General features: G+C 45.3%; 1 pseudogene; it reads right to left on the bottom strand.

Moving 5' to 3' along the window:
- Positions 1-1,302: 1,302 nt before the first annotated feature.
- Positions 1,303-7,623, bottom strand: LOC100663641 (protein Shroom3-like; annotated as a pseudogene).
- Between the last annotated feature and the right edge of the window lie 11,188 nt (positions 7,624-18,811).

An 18,811-nucleotide genomic window follows, 5' to 3' on the forward strand; every position in this document is an offset into this window, starting at 1 on the left:
ACACCATAGCACATGTTGACATAGGCAATCCATACCATAGGAGCCCTGGTGGGAAAGCACTTGGCTGCTAAGGAAAGCTGGATGGTTCAAACCCATCAGCAACTCTGCAGGAGAAAGATGTGACAGTTAGCTTCCATAAAGATTACAGCCTTGGAAACACTATGGGGCAGTTATACTCTATCCTATAGGGTCCTTGTCATTCAAAATTGATTAGATTGCAATGGCTTTGTTTTGGTTTTGGTTAGTCTATTCCATTCCTTTTTCCATTTGATATTTTCACTCTCTCTCTCTCCCCTTCCCTCTTCTCTTCCCCTCCCCAACACTCTTTTATAAAATTTAACTCTTTAGTACCTCATTCATATTGTGGTGTTAATGACTAAAAAATTACCTCTCCACCAGGTGAAAATAATCTTATTCCTTTCTGTTTCCTCAGAGCATTTTGTCCAAGTTTTTTGTAGTAGATGGTAATGGTGATGCATTCCCCCTTTCCCTCTGATGTTATGAGTCAGGCTGCCGATCATTCACAACCATAACCTCTCCCAGGAGTGACCCTGATACCCTGGAAGCCACCTCTACTGGCAATGCCTGGGAGTGGGAGATTTCAAGTTACACAGAAAGGATAGGAGTGGGAGTTAGAAGGGAATGTCAGTGACTGGCTTATTTGTGATGCAAAAGACCAACCTCTCTCCTGAACTCCTTGGAGCCTTTCTTACTCCAGAGCCCCTCCATGGGATCAGACTGAGGTTCTCCTTCCTGAGTTCTGTCCTGGCTTGCCTTACAGGCTGCACGTGAGGACATTCACTCACTGTAATATTTACCCGTCTCACACTCTACTTCCAGGAAACCAGACCCAAGACACTTCGTTAGAGTACTTGCCACTCTTTAACTTGTCAAGTTCTGTAAACAGCAGCTCGAATGGTATTTCAGTATATTGCCCCACCTATTCAGGCATTTTGCATTTTAACCTGTACTAAAAGTTTTTTTATTTTTAATGATTAAAAAGTACAGCCAAGAAAATCCTATATTGCAATTCTACTCTTTAACACACGGGGTCATCATAGATCAAAATCTACTCGATATCAACTATCACAGCAACAATAATGCCTTAAGATAAAGACATGAAACTATGAAGAGTAAAGTTTTTGTCATAGTAGGTGATTTTTTTGCACATCAGAGGCCTTTCTGAAGTCACATCCATGGCTGGGGATGCTGCCTTAATCCATCCCAAGCACCTTTCCTTATAGTTTCCTGAAATAAATATGTGAACCGGGAACTTAAAAATGCTGTTATATAGGTCAATAATTCTTTTTTTAATCTTTGGAATTCTTCATTTTCATTAACGTTTTTACAAAATACAAAGCTCAAACATAATTGTGTACATCCACCACAAAATAGAGTCAAATATGTGGTTACCACACAAACTGATCTTTTTTCATTTTTAAAAATATAATGACAATGTTCAAGGTTTTACAGTTCTTTCTCTCAGGGTGTGTGTATGGGTGTGTGTGTGTGTGTGAGTATCTGTCCTTTTATGGTTTTATGTTGCAGACCCTTCATTAATGAGGACGTGTACCCTGCCTTCAGGATACTGTGCCCACAAGAAAGGAAGGCAACTGTGGATACATTCCTGAGTGTGGCACACAGTGATCTATGTTGCCTCAGCTTATTAAAAATTAAATAATAGATCAAACATCCTCCAACAAGTTCTCACAGTTTCATTAATTTTCTTCCCACTACAAAATAACAATAGAAAAGGGTGATTTCCCAGCAGCATTTGAGCTCTCAGAGGATCAATCGTGAAAGAAGGAAAAAAAAAAAAGGCTTTTTCCTGGACAGAATTTGTTTCCTTTTATCTAGAAAAACCCCAGTAACCCATATAGTTTAAATGGCGGTTTGTACAGAAACATTTTTCAGAATAAACAGTGTTGAGAAAGAAGGCAATCTTCTGGTTAGATGTTTTAAAAGAGGTTAAAGTGGAGAGGTTAATGCTGGATAAATACTACTGAAAATACATCCCCCTGCAGGAGCAGTTTCCGCTTGCAGTGTTTGTGGGCTATGCCAAGGGCCATGCCTTGGGAATGAAATCCAAAGGAAGGCTCTCCAGCAGATATTTGACCTGCTCCTGGCACAGTCTGAACTTGTCATGCAGCTTTCGCTGCTCAGTGAAGAGTGCTGACTGCATGTTCGCAAAATGCTGGCAGTCCTGGATTTACTCCTCTGAAAGGTAATTGGCCAGGATGTCCAGCACCACCTGTCCTCTTCAATCGAGGTTCTCCTTGAGCTCCTGGGTATCCTCATGCTGCCCAGCCAGGACCTTTCTCTTCTCACTGAGAGAGCTCTGTTCTTCATAACTGGCATCTTCCCCAAGGCCACTAATGATGTTCACAACACTGGCCAGGCGACCCAAGAGGGCAGCAGGTTTACCACTTTGTCCAAGTCCCCTACGAACATCTTGTACTTGTCAAAATCATTGGGCTTGCAGAGCTCACGGATCAAAGCCTCCACCTCTTCTCCCAAGGCATTATTGAGCTTTATGTCCATCAGCAGACTCCCTTTTCTCCTGGAGGGTCTCAAGCATGTGGGTGAGGCTTCCAATGAGCTCTGCCTTCTTTTCATCGACACCTGCCTGCTCCTCTTCCTCATTCACCTCTTTTGGCATATCTTCGATTTTGTTCAGAAGCTCAGTCTTGGAGATGTACTCACTGTAGTAAGCAAGATAGTTGACCAACATGCCCACTGTTTCTTTTTCTTCACTCTTCATATCTTTGCATCCTGGGCAGTTGGCAGCTGTCTCCATGGCCTTCCTCTTTATGCTGTTTTCCTTCACTAAGTTAACGTCTCGGGGAAACAAACCTTCCATCAAGTCCATAGTTGTCTTTATTCTGGAGCCTGGATCCAAAATGACTGCCAGGGATTTGTTTTGGTGGACAATTTCCTAGGTTAGAGCCTCTATTGTGATATCTTCCGATGACCAGCACTGACTTTCTTTTCTAAACCCTGAGTTCCACTTACTGGACTGTGAATGAGGCTCAGGGTCTTGATGGGAAGTGGCCACCCTGGACTTGGCTGTTTGCCAAAAGATCGAGCCAGCTGGAGCTGGACACCCATGATGGAGGGTAGGTTGGTCTCATTGGGATCTAGAAGCCAGTATCTGACTACCCACCAAATGGGCTGCACTGGCCTTTCTTTTGCACTGGAAAATTTGCTAGAGCTTCTGCTATGGGGATCTTCATAAGCTTCACTGTCCAGCTGTATCTCACACACAGCTTGGGGAAGGGGTGGAGGAAAGTCATCCAAACTATTCGCTGGGGTTTCCAGGCTTAGTGGAAGAGGTAGGAGTGGGAGAAGAGCTTCAAATATGGGGCTGGAAGTGGTACTGGGTTCCAAGTCCTTCACAAATGCCTCATCATCATAATCCTCCTAAGGTGGTGGGGAAGCCTGCAGGACCAACTCAGATATTTGGAGGGAGATCCTCTCTGGACTGCTTGGGGCCCCAACAGGGTGTCTGGGTCAGAAGTGCTGCTTGAACTTGGAAGACTCCCCCCTCCCTTTCTTTCTTTTTTTTTTTTAATAGGGCTTCAGGTTTACAAACTCTGGTGGCAAGGATTCCTCAGGAAAGCTGTTCTCTCAGACTGCACAGACCCATTTTACTCTGGGGAGGAGGACTCTGAGGTAGCCAGAACTTTTTCCTCATCCCCTCCTCTATCCCATTCCCTGGGCTGGTGAATTCTAAGCCTCTGGGACTTGGAGGCTGGATCAGGGTGGGACCATTGCTTCTGGGGGTTACTGCAGAGGTGCAGGGTGAAAGAGGCTGTCACCCTGACTGATCATCCTTCTCATCCTGCTAGTCGGCAGCAGCCTGTGAGCAGTAGGTAGAGGGCACAATGGAAGGCAGAACAGAGCTGAGTGGGGTCAGTGGTCCCATCCTGGTGTCTGTAAGATGACTCTGCATTCCTGCTGGCAATGGCCTGTTGCAAGATGTCCTGCTAGATTTTCTCTAAGGGTCCAGGGTTCCAGGACATTCTCTGAGAACTGAAGGGCCACCAGTTGCTCTGCAGCCTGCACCACCTCAACTAGGGCTAGGATGGTATGTGAACAGTGGCATCTCTTCAAGGTCTCTTTCTAAACAACTGAGTAACCTATATACAGGGCCAGCCAAGGAGCATGGATCCTTCACAAGAAGACTGAAGCTACCATAACCCACAAAAGCATATCCTGGTGCTTTTTTGTTTGCAATGGGAGATGACCTGGACCCGCATGTGTACAGGGACGGCCAGGGCATCCTAGCGCTCCAGTAGGTCCTCAGAGGACTTGGACTTCCTGGTCCTTCCAGCTGTGACCTTCCCGGGAAGATGGCTCCCCAGGGGTCCTGTGACCCTCTGGGGACCCCGAGGATTGCAGTTGGCTCCGCCAAGCAGCTCGGCTCGGGTACCCGCGCAGCCATTCCCAGAGGAGACGGCCACTGGCAAAAGAGCTGCTGCTATTCTGAGGGGCCCTTGGGAGCTCCTCTCCGGCCACCGGCGCTATGGCCTTAGGACCGAGGCCTTCCTGCGGGGCTGCAGGCTCTGGCGAGGCCAGGGCCTTCTGGCGCTGCTGGCTGGGCTGGAGATAGGCGCTCTGGGCAAGCTCTTGCAGAACTCCCGGCTGCTGGAACCCACAAGAGGCCGCAGGACGAGGGCCTCTTGCCGGTCTTGCACAGAAAGTAGTCCATCAGGGCACTGCGCTAGAACTGCTTCAGCTCCAGGCCCTAGAGGCTGAGCGTTCATCAGGCCCTCTTGTCACGTTCAAAGATCTGGCGGCGGTTGGCCATGGTGGTCTCCAGAAAACGCACGCCCTTCCTCTGCAGATCCAAGAGAGTTGGCTTGGCCTCCTCCAAGACCCCCATCTCGGTCACGTTCTAGGGCTCTGAGTAGGAACCCTTCTTCTGCTAGGGGGTCGGGTGCCGGTGTGCCCCTCTCTGAGCAGCAGGGGGCTCTGGCTGGGCCGGTTGGCTCTAAGCCGGGGTCATGTTGTGCCACTCACCCGGCTTGTGTGGGGGCAGGGAGGCCACCGCCGGCGCCTTGGGACTCTGCAGCCCCACGAGGGCCAAGGCTAGCCAGGCCGCCAGGGCCTGGGTGCCCCAGGCACCTCCCAGTTCGAGGTCCCTGCGTCAAAATGAGGTGGTCCCCAGGACAAGATACTATGCCTCCTTGATGCTGTTCTGGTAGGCGCAGCTGAAGTTGGCGTCCAGCAGGGGCAACTCGAGAGTGTCAGTCCTATCATCTGGCCACACAGCCGCCTTCTCAGCCTCGCTGAAGAGCTGAAAGGTGCTCTGGCTCCGGAGGAGATGAGCATCCTGTCTAGGGGGCTCACCTCCTCCGAGCAGGGAGGGCAGGCCACCACCTGAGCCCCTCCTCAGCTGTTGTCCCATGGCAGAAACTTCTTCCAACTTTGTCTCTGCGTTTTTGAAGTGCTGCTCCCCATTGCCTAGAGGCTCCATGCATTCAGAAAAACGGTATTGGCTCTTACCTCCTCAAATTCATTCCCAGAAATACTGGAAGTTGAGGCTGTCTTGTTGGGCCTATAGGTTTGACCATAACTGAACAGCCTACACTTGATTTCTGGCTGCCTTGCTCTTGCTGCTCAATTTTGGAAACCTTCTCCAGCACCAAGCTGTGGGGCTTCCCATACTGAAAGCCCTGGAAAACCAAGGCAATGCCTGAACTGAGCCTCCTTCAGCCCAGACTGGATGTCTGCTGATGCAGTGGGAGGAGGGTTCTTCATACCTTGGGTCTGAACTGTGAAAAGAGTCAGAAATGCTTGTTCTCCCCTCGTGTCTTGGATAGGAAACTGGCCTATCCAGATGGCTCCTGTGGTCAGAACTGATTTTCCTTCTTGAGTCCTCAGCCTTGGTGTTGACTATAGAGGCTGGTTTGCCATCTGGGTAGCCTTCCTGAGATCCCGCTCCAAACTCCAGGCTGCTTTGCCTTCTTAGACTTTCCATAATGTTCTTGAGAGATGAGAAGGCTGACTTGGTCTTGCCAAAGTTTCTTGGCAGGTGCTGGCCTAAGCCTTCTCTCGCCTGCCTCCTCTGGAAGTTGGCATTGTGGTCTTCCTGGAAATCCACCTCCGAGGGCTCTGAGGGCCTGGAAGATGAATTGTCTTCCACTTGCGAGGTCTGAACCTGAGGGGATTCATGGCTGTGGTGATTAGAATATGGTTTGTTGCTGTGGGTGCTCTTTCTTTCATTGGAATGTGGGCTGTTGCCTTGGGGAGATGTGAGATGTCTCCTCGAGGAGGTCTCCTCCTCATTTTCAGGCACTGATGGGAAATGGACTTTGTAGGGGACCAACTTGGCTGTAGTTTCTGGTTTTCTCTCTGCTGGGAACAGTGAGTCATATTCTAGTGCCTGGTAGAAGGCAAACCCAGGCCTGCTAGACCCATTCTGGGAATTTGACCAATCACAGTGAAGTGCTGTAGCAAAAACGTAACAAGAGTAGGCTTTCTGAAAACAACTCTTATAGGACGGTTAATAACCGTTTCATAACCATCTGCTTCAGACCTACCCAGTGCACTGTGCACTGGAAACTTTTGGCACAGTTGGCTGCAAGGTACAGGATTGTGAAGCCCTGCCGCCAGGGAGCAATGGTGGTCATCTTGTCACAAGCTGCCTGAGGGCCTGTGTATCCTCTCTTCTTAGCCAGTGTAGGATAGAGCATACCATTCCTGTTCCTGGAAAGCTGGGGCACCTGGGCAAAATGTGGCTCCATGGAAGGTACAGGGTAGATGCCATTCCAGAGCAGAGGTTGGCCTGGTTGTGCCTTCTTGGTATAATTATACTTGGGCTCCCCTGGGGGACTGCTCTCTAGGTTCTTCTCTAGTGCAGTATGAAGCCGTTCCTCTATGAATGGAGACTTTAGGGGTCCGATGAGTTTGCCTGAGGCTGGCAGAACTGTTTCCGATCAAGGCTACACCAGGAGCTAGGACCAATCAAAGTGCCAGATGGCTGCATGTCTGTGGCTCCAAGCTGGGGGAAGGGGTGCAACCACCTTAGGAGGTAGGTTGTCAGTGGCAGTTTCCAAGAAACTGGGGCACTGCTGGTTCCAGGATGAGGATGGAACTCTCTTGCCCCAAAGAACATTATGGCATTTATCATAGCTCTGATCTTCTGCTGATGCCCTGGCCTCCCTACCTTGAAGAAGCCAAGCTGAAGAATTTACCTCATACTCCTCTGAGACTTCACTCTGAATCTCATAGACTGTCTTGACATAGTGAATGTCTGCCTCCCTCATCCCTTCCAGGAGGCCACCTGAATGTTCCCAGCCAGAGATTCCAGGAGGCAGATACTCTAGGATGCTAGAGCTGGCGGAGAAGGAGCTGTAAGCAGAGTCTCTCTTGTTATGCAGGTGATGGAGCTGATCAATGCTACTGGGTGACTTGGCAAGGGAAAGAAGATGGCAAGTTGTGTATCCCATACTGGGCTCCAGGCCCTCCATGCTCCCCTGGGAGCTGCATCGGTCAGGGCTCCACCTCAGATAAATATGGTCACATTTGGAGACTTGTAGAGGAGCTCGAATGGTAGCCTTGGTGCCAAGGAGTGCCAGTCATGCCCTGGGATATTTGCATCATGCTGGCATCAGGTTGGTTCTCCCCAAATTTGGTTGACTACAGTGCCTGTGCTTTAGTAGAAGTTTACTTGCTCTCGACCATGTTGCTTTCCTCTGCTGGGGGTCAGATATGAGGCTCAGGGCTGAAGAAGCTAGAGGTGGCAGTATCTGCATGGCTCTGGTCTGCACACGTGTCTCATCACAGCTCGCTGAGCCGTCAGCACCTGCCGGCCACACCGGGCTCCAGGCCAGTACCAACTCCAAGGCCAAACCTTGCACTGCTGGGAGGAGGCAGGGCAGGGCACCCCTGAAGGGGCTTGCAGCTATCAACGATGGGCAGCTCTGCTGTGCCCTGTTCCACCATATCACAGCTACAGCAGCCTCGGCATGGAGGACCCAAGACATGGAGCTCCAGGGGGCTGAATCTGGCTGGGGGGGAATGGAGGCCTAGGGAGCAGCCCACAACCACTGTTCCCTGGTGGCAGGGCTTCACATTCCCATACCTTGCAGCCACTGTGCCGAAAGGTTCTAGGGCACAGCACACTGGGTAGGTCTGAAGCAGACGGTTATGAAATAGTTATTAACCGTCCTATAATAGTTGTTTTCAGAAAGCCTACTCTTGTTACATTTTTGCTACAGCACTTCACCATGATTGGTCAAATTCCCAGGTTTTTTCTCTTCTCCTGCAAGAGGCTGAGACACAGGTGTGCTGACTCTGAATTCACCCACCATGTGATCTTTCTGGGGGTGGCACTAGCGAGCAATTGCAATTTTAGGACCATAGGCGAAGGTCCATTCACCAAGAATTAGGCATAGGACACTTATGGACGGCATGTGCATCTTCCTATCACCAGACTGAAGATCCTCCTCTTGCTGCCCATGCATATGTCTGTCACTCCCTATAAAAGGAGCAAATCTGCCCTGGTTAGGGGAGCTGGCAGCCTTAGGTCACGAGATCCTGCCTGTCTCCTAGTTTGCAAACTGTGAATAAACTTTTCTGTTCTTCCAACTCTGCGTCTGGCTGACTTCAATTTGCTAGTCTGCGTGACAAGGACTTATTAGTTGCTGGCTTCATTTGGCACCCAGATGGGACTCAGCAGAGACTCCAGCTTGGGGTGAGTTAGGTTCTGAAACCTCCTCCAAAGGGCACCCTCGACCCTCCATTGGGTCAGGAGGTCTTTCAGGGTGGCACTAACCCTGGACAAGGCAACCTATGAGTGATCCATGGGAGAACTGAAATGTTCTGACAGTTCCGTGAAACAGATACCTATTTTAAGTTTCATTTTGGAGTCGCTACTAAGTGGTGGATTGTGGCCTCGGTAACGGGTGTTATTGGGCCTTGGGTCATCTCTCTGTGTCCTGGGGCTGAGTCCCCACTTGCATGAGGACACAGCCCTTGATCCTCACACCTGGAGGACACCTGGGGAGACTGACTTGTGGGTTTATACTTCCGTCTCCACCTGGCCTCTTGTCTTGACCCCTGCATATTTTCTGGTCAGGATCTGGTTTAGGAACATTGTCTTTGTGTCTTCCCCCGCAACCAGATTGTTCCTTCTAATGTATGTCTTCTGTGTTAGCTAGGTAGACTTGACTGGCTCAAGTCTTGTTTCAATCATCCAGGATCCTGCCTGCAGCAGGATGGTTTTATCTAACCTCATTCACATCTCTTTCTCTCTCTCTCTCTTCTGAGGGGTGTACTGAAAGATCCTTTCTAATTTTAGATACTGAGTCCTGTATAAGACACCAACTTAGTTGGGGCAGACACTCTGAAAAACACACCCTGATCCCTAGCCCTTTACAAATATTGGTTCTGGAGGGTGTGATGATAGAATTGTGCCATCTGTTTTATGAGATTATTTATCAGGGTAACCAAGCTCTGCACCACCGTATAGCCAGGGCCTCTTGAATATATCCTTCCCCTGGCCAACTAATTAGAGGGGATGAGATCTATACACAAGATGGGCACCAGTCAGTCCACCCTTAAACCATCCCCCTTAGAGTGCATCTTGACCCGTTGGGATTTTTTTAAAACTGATGACGCTGGGAGGAAGCGTTTGAGGTTCCTCTGTGGCACAGCTTGGCCTCAATATACCTTAAAAGATCAGGAAAAGTAGTTGGCCGAGGGAGGTCTGAATTATAATACCATTTTACATTTAGATTTGTTTTGTAAGAAAACTCATAAGTAGAATGAGGCACCTTATGCTCAAATGTTCATGACTCTGTGTTATAATCAGGGATTACAACAGCAATGCAAATTGATGGTTCAGGTCAATAAGAAGTCTAAGAAAGGTCTCCAGGCAGAAGAGTCTGAGATTGTGGTGGGACCACCACCTCCATATAATCCTATTTACTCTCAGATTCCCCAAGTGGTTCCCACCCACCCCAGCCCTGGGGCCTCGGGAAGAGCCCCTGCTGATCCTGGGACCTCAGGAACAGGGATGGCCTCCCCGCCTCTCACCCGCAATGGTGCTACATTTGGCCAGGGCCAGTCCATTTCTTCAACTAGCCAGGGTATTGACAAGGAAGGTAATCCAGAAGTGGGCCAATTCCCTTTAAGAGAGACACCAGCCAGAACAGGAGCAGATGGGAGAGTCAGGAACACTTCGGTGCATGTCCTCTTCAGCATTTCAGATTTGTTTAACCGGAAAGATAATCTCTCAACCTACCATCTTTAATGCCCTTCAGCCCACCTGGGAAGACTGCCAGTTCCTTATAGAAGTTCTTCTCTCTTCTGAAGAGAGGAGAATGGTTTTGGAAAAGGCTAGACAGTTTGCTGATAAAAAATGTAATCAGGACCCCCAAAATCCTGACAAATTTCCAGTGAATAACACAGCCCCTGGAATTGATCCAGGGTGGGATTACAATTCGAAAGAGGGCATGAATAGGCTGAGGCATTATAGAAAGTACTGACTAGAAGGCTTTAAAACTGGGGTACCAAAACAGAAAAACCTCTCAAAAACTTATGAAGTAATTCAGGGACCTAAAGAAAACCCCTCAGAGTTTATCAAAAGAATTTTTCAGACCTTCTGGAGGCACACTAACATGGATCCTGAAACTAATGAGAATCAACGAATGCTTAATATCATCTTCATAGGACAAGTCTCTACCGATATCCACAAAAAACTCCAGAAATTGGATGGAAGGCCAAATATGCCTATCTCTCAGTTAGTTGAAATACCCTTTAAATTTTTTAATAATATGGACCAGGAACAAGAGCAGAAGGTGACTCGCCGAACAAAACAACAGGCTACCCTGCTGGTGACAGCCTTAACCTAGAAACCATTCCCCTCACAACACCAACCAGAGTCACAAGAATGGAAGAAACCCTGCCAGCAGAACTTTGGCCTCTGTAAAAGGGAACAATGTGGCTACTGTTGGAACAAGGCTGGCCGGAAAAGCATATGGCGAGTGACCTCAACCATGAAGGGGCCAGGGGCTTCCCACAGACTGTCTCCAAGCGGGAGAGACTGTCATCATCTCCCCTGAAGAGCCCGGGGTTAGGCTAACAATAGAGGGAAGGCCAATACAATTCCTTAGACCCAGGGGCCACTCACTGCATTTTGAATGATCTCCTTACCTTACCCTTGAGCACCAAAAGGGCTCCAATCATTTGTGTGTTGGGAAAATGATAAAGAACAATGGTGAATCTGTGAAGCATCTCACAACATTGATGAATTTGGAGGGCATTATATGAGTGAAATAAGTCAATCACAAAAGGACAAATAGTGTATGAGATCACTACTACAAAAACTCATGAAAAGGTTTACACATGAAAAGATACAATCTTTGATGGTTATGAGGGAGGGAAGGAGTGCAAATGGAAAAACACGACATAGACAATAGATAAGTAGTAATTTTGGTGAAGGGTAAGACAGTACACAATACTGGGGAAGCCAGCACAACTTGTCCAAGGCAAGGTCATGGATGGTCCATAGACACATCCAAACTCCTTAAGGGATCGAATTACTGGGCTGAAGGCTGTGGGGACCACTTTCTCGGGGAACAGCCAGCTCAGTTGGCATAACATAGTTTATAAAAAAATGTTCTACATTCTGCTTTGGAGAGTAGTGTCTGGATTCTTAACCACTTCCGAGCAGCCATCTAAGATACTCCCCTGATCTCACCCCACCTGGAGCAAGGGAGAAGGAAGAAAATCAGAGACACAAGGGAAAGGTTAGTCCAAGTGACTAGTGGGAATGGACCACAAGTACTACAGCCTCTACCAGACTGAGTCCAGCAAACTAGATGGTGCCCTGCTACCATCGCCGACTGCTCTGACAGGGATCACAGTAGATGGTCCCAGACAGAGGCGGAGAAAAATGTAGAATAAAATTCAAACTCACACACACCTACATGCACACACACACGAACAGAGTTACCGGTCTGACAGAGACTGAAGAAAACCCAAGAATATGGTCCTTGGACATTCTTTTAGCTCCGTAATGAAGCATTCCTGTGGTTCACCCTTCAACCAAAGACTAGGCAGGTCTATAAAACAAAATGAGACTAAATTTGCACACCAGATCAGGGGCAAGGATGAGAAGGTAGGAGGTAATGGGAAAGCTGGTAATGGGGAACCCAAGTTTAAGAAGGGGAGAGCATTGACATGTTGTGGGGTTGGCAACCAATGTGGCAAAACAATATGTGTACAAAATTGTTTAATGAGAAACTTGCTAGCTCTGTAAACCTTCATCTAAAGTACAAAAAAAAAAGAGTGTTTCCACGCAATGCCAGAAAGCTCTTTTACAAAGAAGTGATTTCATGACAAGGCAATGTGTAAATAAATAAGTCTCAAGAAAAAAAAATCCAGCAATTTCACTGCTAGGAGTATATTCTAGAAATAAGAGCCATCACACAAATAAGCATATGCACAGCATATTTGCAGCATATTTCACAATAACAAAAAGTTGGGAACAATCTATGTGGCCATAAACAGATGAATGGATAAACAAATTATGATACATAACACACAGTGGAATAGTAAGCAACAATAAAGAACACTGATGAATCTGTGAAACATCTTACAACACGGTTGAATCTGGAGGGCATTATGCTGAGTGAAATATGTCAATCACAAAAGGAGAAATATTATATTATAAAACCTAAGAAAAGGTTTACACACAGAAAAAAAACTATTTTTGATGGTTATGTGTGAAGGAAAGGATAGGGAGGAGAGAACCCACTTATGTGTGAAGGGAAAGACAACACACAATATAGGGGAAGCCAGCACAACTTGACCAAGACAAAATCATAGAAGTTTCCTAGACACACCCAAACACCTTGAAGGATTGAGCTACTGGGGCAGAGGGCTAGGGACCATGGTCTTGGGGGACATTTAGGTCAATTGGCAAAACATAGTTCATAAAGAAAACATTTTACATCCCGCTTTTGGTGAGCAGAGTCTGGGTTCTTAAAAACTTGCAAGAGTCCATCTAAGATGCATGTATTGGCTCCCAAAAGCAGAGGCGAATGTAGAAAACCAAAAACACGAGGAAAATATTAGTCCAAAGCACTAATGGATCTCATGAACCACAGCTTCCACCAAAATAAGCCAGAAGAGCTAGATGGCGCCAGACTACCACCAACCGCTCTGACACAGATCTCAATAGAGGGTCCCAGACAGAGCAGGAAAAAAACGTAGGAAAAAAAAAAATCCAAATTCACATAGAAAAAGACTAGACCTACAGGTCTGACAGTCTGGAGAAGTCCCCAAGAATATGGCCCTGGACACCAAGCTAAATTAGTGCTGAAGCCACTCCTGAAGTCCACATTTCAGCCAGATATTAGATGTTGTTGTTAGGTGCTGTCCAGGCAGTTCCAACACAGAGTGACCCCATGCACAACAGAACAAAACACTGCCTGGTCCTGAGCCATCCTTAAAATCATTGTTATGCTTGAGCTCATTGTTGCAGCCACTGTGTCAATCCACCTTGCTGAGGGTCTTCCTCTTTTCCACTGACCCTGTATTCTGCCAAGCATGATGTCCTTCTCCAGGGATCGATCCCTCCTGACAACATGTCCAAAGTATGGCTGTACTTCTTCTAAGGCAGATTTGTTCATTGTTTTGGCAGTCCATGGTATATTCAATATTCTTCGCCAACACCACAATTCAGAGGCATCAACTCTTCTTCCGTCTTCCTTATTGTACAGTTTTCACATGCATATGATGTGATTCAAAATACCATGGCTTGGGTCAGGTGCACCTTAGTCTTCAGGGTGACATCTTTGCTCTTCAACACTTTGAAGAGGTCCTTTGCAGCAGATTTGCCCAATGCAATGCATCTTTTGATTTCTTGACTGCTGCTTCCATGGCTGTTGATTGTGGATCCAGGTAAAATGAAATCCTTGACAGCTTCAGTCTTTTCTCCATTTATTATGATGTTGCTCATTGGTCCCGTTACGAAGATTTTTGTTTTCCTTATGTTAAGGTGCAATCCATACCAAAGGCTGTGGTCTTTGATCTTCATTAGTAAGCGCTTCAATTCCTCTTCACTTTCAGCAAGCAAGGTTGTCATCTGCATAACACAGGTTGTTAATGAAGCTTCCTCCAATCCTGATGCCCCGTTCTTCTTCATATAGTCCAGCTTCTCGGATTATTTGCTCAGCATACAGGTTGAATAGGTATAGTGAAGGAATACAACCCTGGCACACACCTTTCCTGACTTTAAACCAATCAGTATCTCATTGTTCTGTCTGAACAACTGCCTCTTGATCTATGTAAAGGTTCCTCATGAGCACAATTAAATGTCCTGGAATTCCCATTCTTCACAATGTTATCCATAATTTCTTATGATCCACACAGCTGAATGCCTTTGCATAGTCAATAAAACACAGGTAAACATTCTTCTGGTATTCTCTGCTTTCAGTCAGGATCCATCTGACATCAGCAATGATATTCCTGGTTCCACGTCCTCTTCTGAAACTGGCCTGAATTTCTGGCAGTTCCCTGTTGATATACTGCTGCAGCCGTTTTTGAATGATCTTCAGCAAAATTTTGCTTGTATGTGATATTAATGATATTGTTCTATAATTTCCACATTTGGTTGGATCACCTTTCTTGGGAATAGGCATTAATATGGATCTCTTCCAGTCAGTTGGCCAGGAAGCTGTCTTCCATATTTCTTGGCATAGACAAGTGAGCACCTCCAGCGCTGCATCTATTTGTTGAAACATCTCAACTGATATTCCATCAATTCCAGGAGCTTTGTTTTTCGCCAGTGCCTTCAGGGCAGCTTGGACTTCTTCCTTCAGTACCATCGGTTCCTGATCATATGCCACCTCTTGAAATGGTTGAATATCGACTAATTCTTTTTGTTATAATGACTCTGTGTATTCCTTCCATGTTCTTTTGATGCTTCCTGTGTCGTTTAATATTTTCCCCATAGAATCCTTCACTATTGCAACTCGAGGCCTGAATTTTTTCTTCAGTTCTTTCAGGTTGAGAAATGCCGAGCGTGTTCTTCCCTTTTGGTTTTCCATTTCCAGCTCTTTGCACATGTCATTATAATACTTTACTTTGACTTCTTGAGATGCCCTTTGAAATCTTCTGTTCAGCTCTTTTACTTCATCAGCTCTTCCTTTTGCTTTAGCTGCTCGATGCTCAAAAGCAAGTTTCAGAGTCTCCTCTGACATCCATCTTGGTCTTTTCTTTCTTTCCTGTCTTTTCAATGACCTCTTGCTTTCTTCATGGATGATGTCCTTGATGTCATTCCACAATTCGTCTGGTCTTTGGTCACTAGTGTTCAATGCATCAAATCTATTCTTCAGATGGTCTCTTAGTTCAGGTGGGATGTATTTTGGCTTTCTTGGGCTTGCTCTGATTTTCTTCAGTTTCAGCTTGAACTTGCATATGAGCAACTGATGATCTGTTCCACAGTTGGTCCCTGGCCTTGTTCTGACTGATGATATTGAGCTTTTCCATCATCTCTTTCAACAGATGCAGTCATTTGATTTCTGTGCTTTCCATCTGGAGAGGTCCATGTTTATAGTCACCATTTATGTTGGTGAAAGAAGGTATTTGCAACGAAGAAGTCGTTGGTCTTGCAAAAGTCTATCATTCGATCTCCGACATTGTTTCTATCACCAAGGTCATATTTTCCAACTACCAATCCTTCTTCTTTATTTCCAGCTTTCACATTCCAATCACCAGTAATTATCAATGCATCTTGATTGTACTTTCAATCAATTTCAGACTGCAGCAGCTGATAAAAATCTTCTATTTCTTCATCTTTGACCTTAGCGGTTGGTGTGTAAATTTGAATAATAGTCGTATTAACTGGTCTTCCTTGTAGGCGTATGGATATTATCCCATCACTGACAGTGTTGTACTTCAGGATAGATTTTGAAACATTGTTTTTGACAGTGGATGCAACACCATTCCTCTTCAAGTTGTCATTCCCGGCATAGTAGGCTATATGATTTTCCAATTCAAAATGGCCAATACCAGTCCATTTCAACTCACTAATGCCTAGGATATCGATGTTTATGCGTTCCATTTCATTTTCGACAATTTCCAATTTTCCTAGATTCATACTTCGTACATTCTAGGTTCTGATTTTTAATGGATGTTTCCTCCATGTGTCTGTCAGTTTGTCGTACTGTGGGGGCTTGTGTGTTGCTGTGATGCTGGAAGTTATGCCACCAGTATTCAGATATCAGCAGGGTCACACATGGAGGACAGGTTTCAACTGAGCTTCCAGACTAAGACAGACTAGGAAGAAGGACCAGGTAGTCTACTTCTGAAAAACATTAGCCAGTGAAAACCTTATGAATAGCAGTGGAACGTTGTCTGCCATAGTGCTGGAAGATGACACCCCTATGTTGGAAGGCACTCAAACGATGACTGGGGACGAGCTGCCTCCTCAAAGTAGAATCGACCTTAATGAAGTGGATGGGGTAAAGCTTTCAAGACCTTCATTTGCGGATGTGGCACAACTCAAAATGAGAAGAAACAGCTGCAAACATCCATCAGATATTAGATAGGCCTATAAAACAAAAAATAACACACTTGAGGAAAGTTCTTCTTAGTTCAATCAAGTGTACAAGACCAACTGGGTAACATCTGCCCAAAAGCAAAGACGATAAGGCGGAAAGGGACAGGAAAACTGGACGTATAGACATGGAGAACTCAGGGTGGAAAGGGAATGGAGAAGAAGAGGGCTGACAAATTACAGGGATTGCAACCAACATCACAAAACAATCTGTGTATGTATTTTTGAGTGAGAAACTAATTTGCACTGTAAAATTTCACCTAAAACACAATAAAATTTAAAAAAAGGAATTAAGGGAAAGTACAAAAGAATTCTTCTGATCTTGTCTTATTGAAATGAATTACATATTAAAAAAATTCTATATTCAACTATGCCACTTGCTTACTGAGAGGCTGTGAGCAATGCTCAACCTTTACGAGTTTCCGTTATTTCATTTGTAAAATGAGGGTTATTTTGAGTTTGATAAAGCTCACTGTAGGAATGTTTTTGAAAGAGACAAAAAGAGATGTAGCTAATTATGCACCCATCCACATAAAAGAATTAGTAGAAATAGAGGGGAGGAGGTAAATTCTAAAGATAATTAGTATCTGGGAACCAGATAGATAGGAATGCCAAAGAGAAAGGTAGACTAGGATGGCATCCAGTTAATGGATGGTGTCATACCTGGTACACTTGTAAAAATTAAATATAGATCATTTTCCATGTAAGCTTAATTACATGTCTGTTATATAAAATATTGAATTTTTACCATATATTAACTTCTTGAAAAAGCAAATAAATGAAGATTGTTTTTATTTGCTTGATAAAATAATTGAAAGTGTATTTTTTGTACGAAGCTGTTTTTCTGTCACAGTTGTATCTACTCCAATTTTAAAATATCTTGTAAAAAAATATATGATGCCTAAAAAAAAAAAAGTCGTGTATCCCTGCCTTCATGAAGTTTACAACCTAGTGAATATAGATATGTTTATCCAGAGATAAAAGAAAAAAATAACTTTTTTGTGAGTTTATTTTACAAGCCAATACTATATAAAGTGCTTTTTTCCAAAAAATCACCTAATTGTACAAGATTGTTGTTAAATAAGGAATAAAAGTTTCAATTTACACATAAGATAACAGAGCATCTGAAAATTTAAATAACTTTCTCCAAGTCATACAGTTAGTAATTAGCAGAATCAGGATTAACACATAGGTTTTTTTCTGACTGTAATGCTCTTAACTCCTATGCTGCATAGACAATAAAAGAGCACCTGGGAAATGGTCCTATTTTTAAAAAAAAGGTAGCCCAGGAGCAATGTAAGGAAGGAAGCAGAGACTTAAAAGGAAAGAGGATTGCCCCCAACCAGAAGAAAGAGTTTGGGGAGTGGTGGGAAGGAGGTGGTAAAATTCTCCCAGAGGAATGAGGCCTTGCGCTGTGCAGAGAATCCGCTGGAGTCAGCTATTAGAAGGTCAACGGTATAATCAGAGAGGCAGTCAGAGCCAAAATTGGAGAGTTAATGGGAGACCAGCAAGTGGCAACACTGACTGTAAGAACATACCGTGGAAAGTAATTGGAGACAAATTGGGTAGTAAAGTAGAGATGAGGTGCCTTGGTAACAGAGAGAATTCGAATCAAGATGATAGTTTAACTACATTAATCCTACTTTTAATGTTGTACAGAGATTTAAGATTTTTTTTTTCAACACTTTGGGAGTGTTTTTGTTTCAGAGTAATTGGATGAAGACTGTTCACTTCTTGCAACGTTATGTGCCAAAAATCTATTGAAGTTTTATTTGGTGAAAAACTAAGTAAACACTTGTAAAAATTAAATGTAGTTCACATTAATTTCTTATCTGGCCTTACTATAAGATACTTAATATTATGACTCTGATTCAAAAACTAAAGCTCGAGGAGGCGGGGCCAAGATGGCGGACTAGGCAGACGCTACCTCGAATCCCTCTTACAACAAAGACACAGAAAAACAAGTGAATCGATCACATACATAACAATCTACGAACCCTGAACAACAAACACAGATTTAGAGACAGAGAACGAACTAATACCGGGAAGCAGCGATTGTTTTCAGAGCCTGGAGCCAGTGTACCAGTCAGGTACGGCACAAGCACAGAGAGCTGCTCCACCCCCCTGAACTAACCCCGGGAGGGGGACCAGCCGGTTCCATGGACGGCGTGGGACGCAGCCAGTAGGAGAAGTCCCCGGGAGGCAGTGACTGATCTTGGAACGGGGAGAGCAGCG

This window comes from Loxodonta africana, chromosome 1 (genome assembly GCF_030014295.1).
Source record: "Loxodonta africana isolate mLoxAfr1 chromosome 1, mLoxAfr1.hap2, whole genome shotgun sequence".
In the NCBI taxonomy this organism is placed as follows: domain Eukaryota; kingdom Metazoa; phylum Chordata; class Mammalia; order Proboscidea; family Elephantidae; genus Loxodonta; species Loxodonta africana.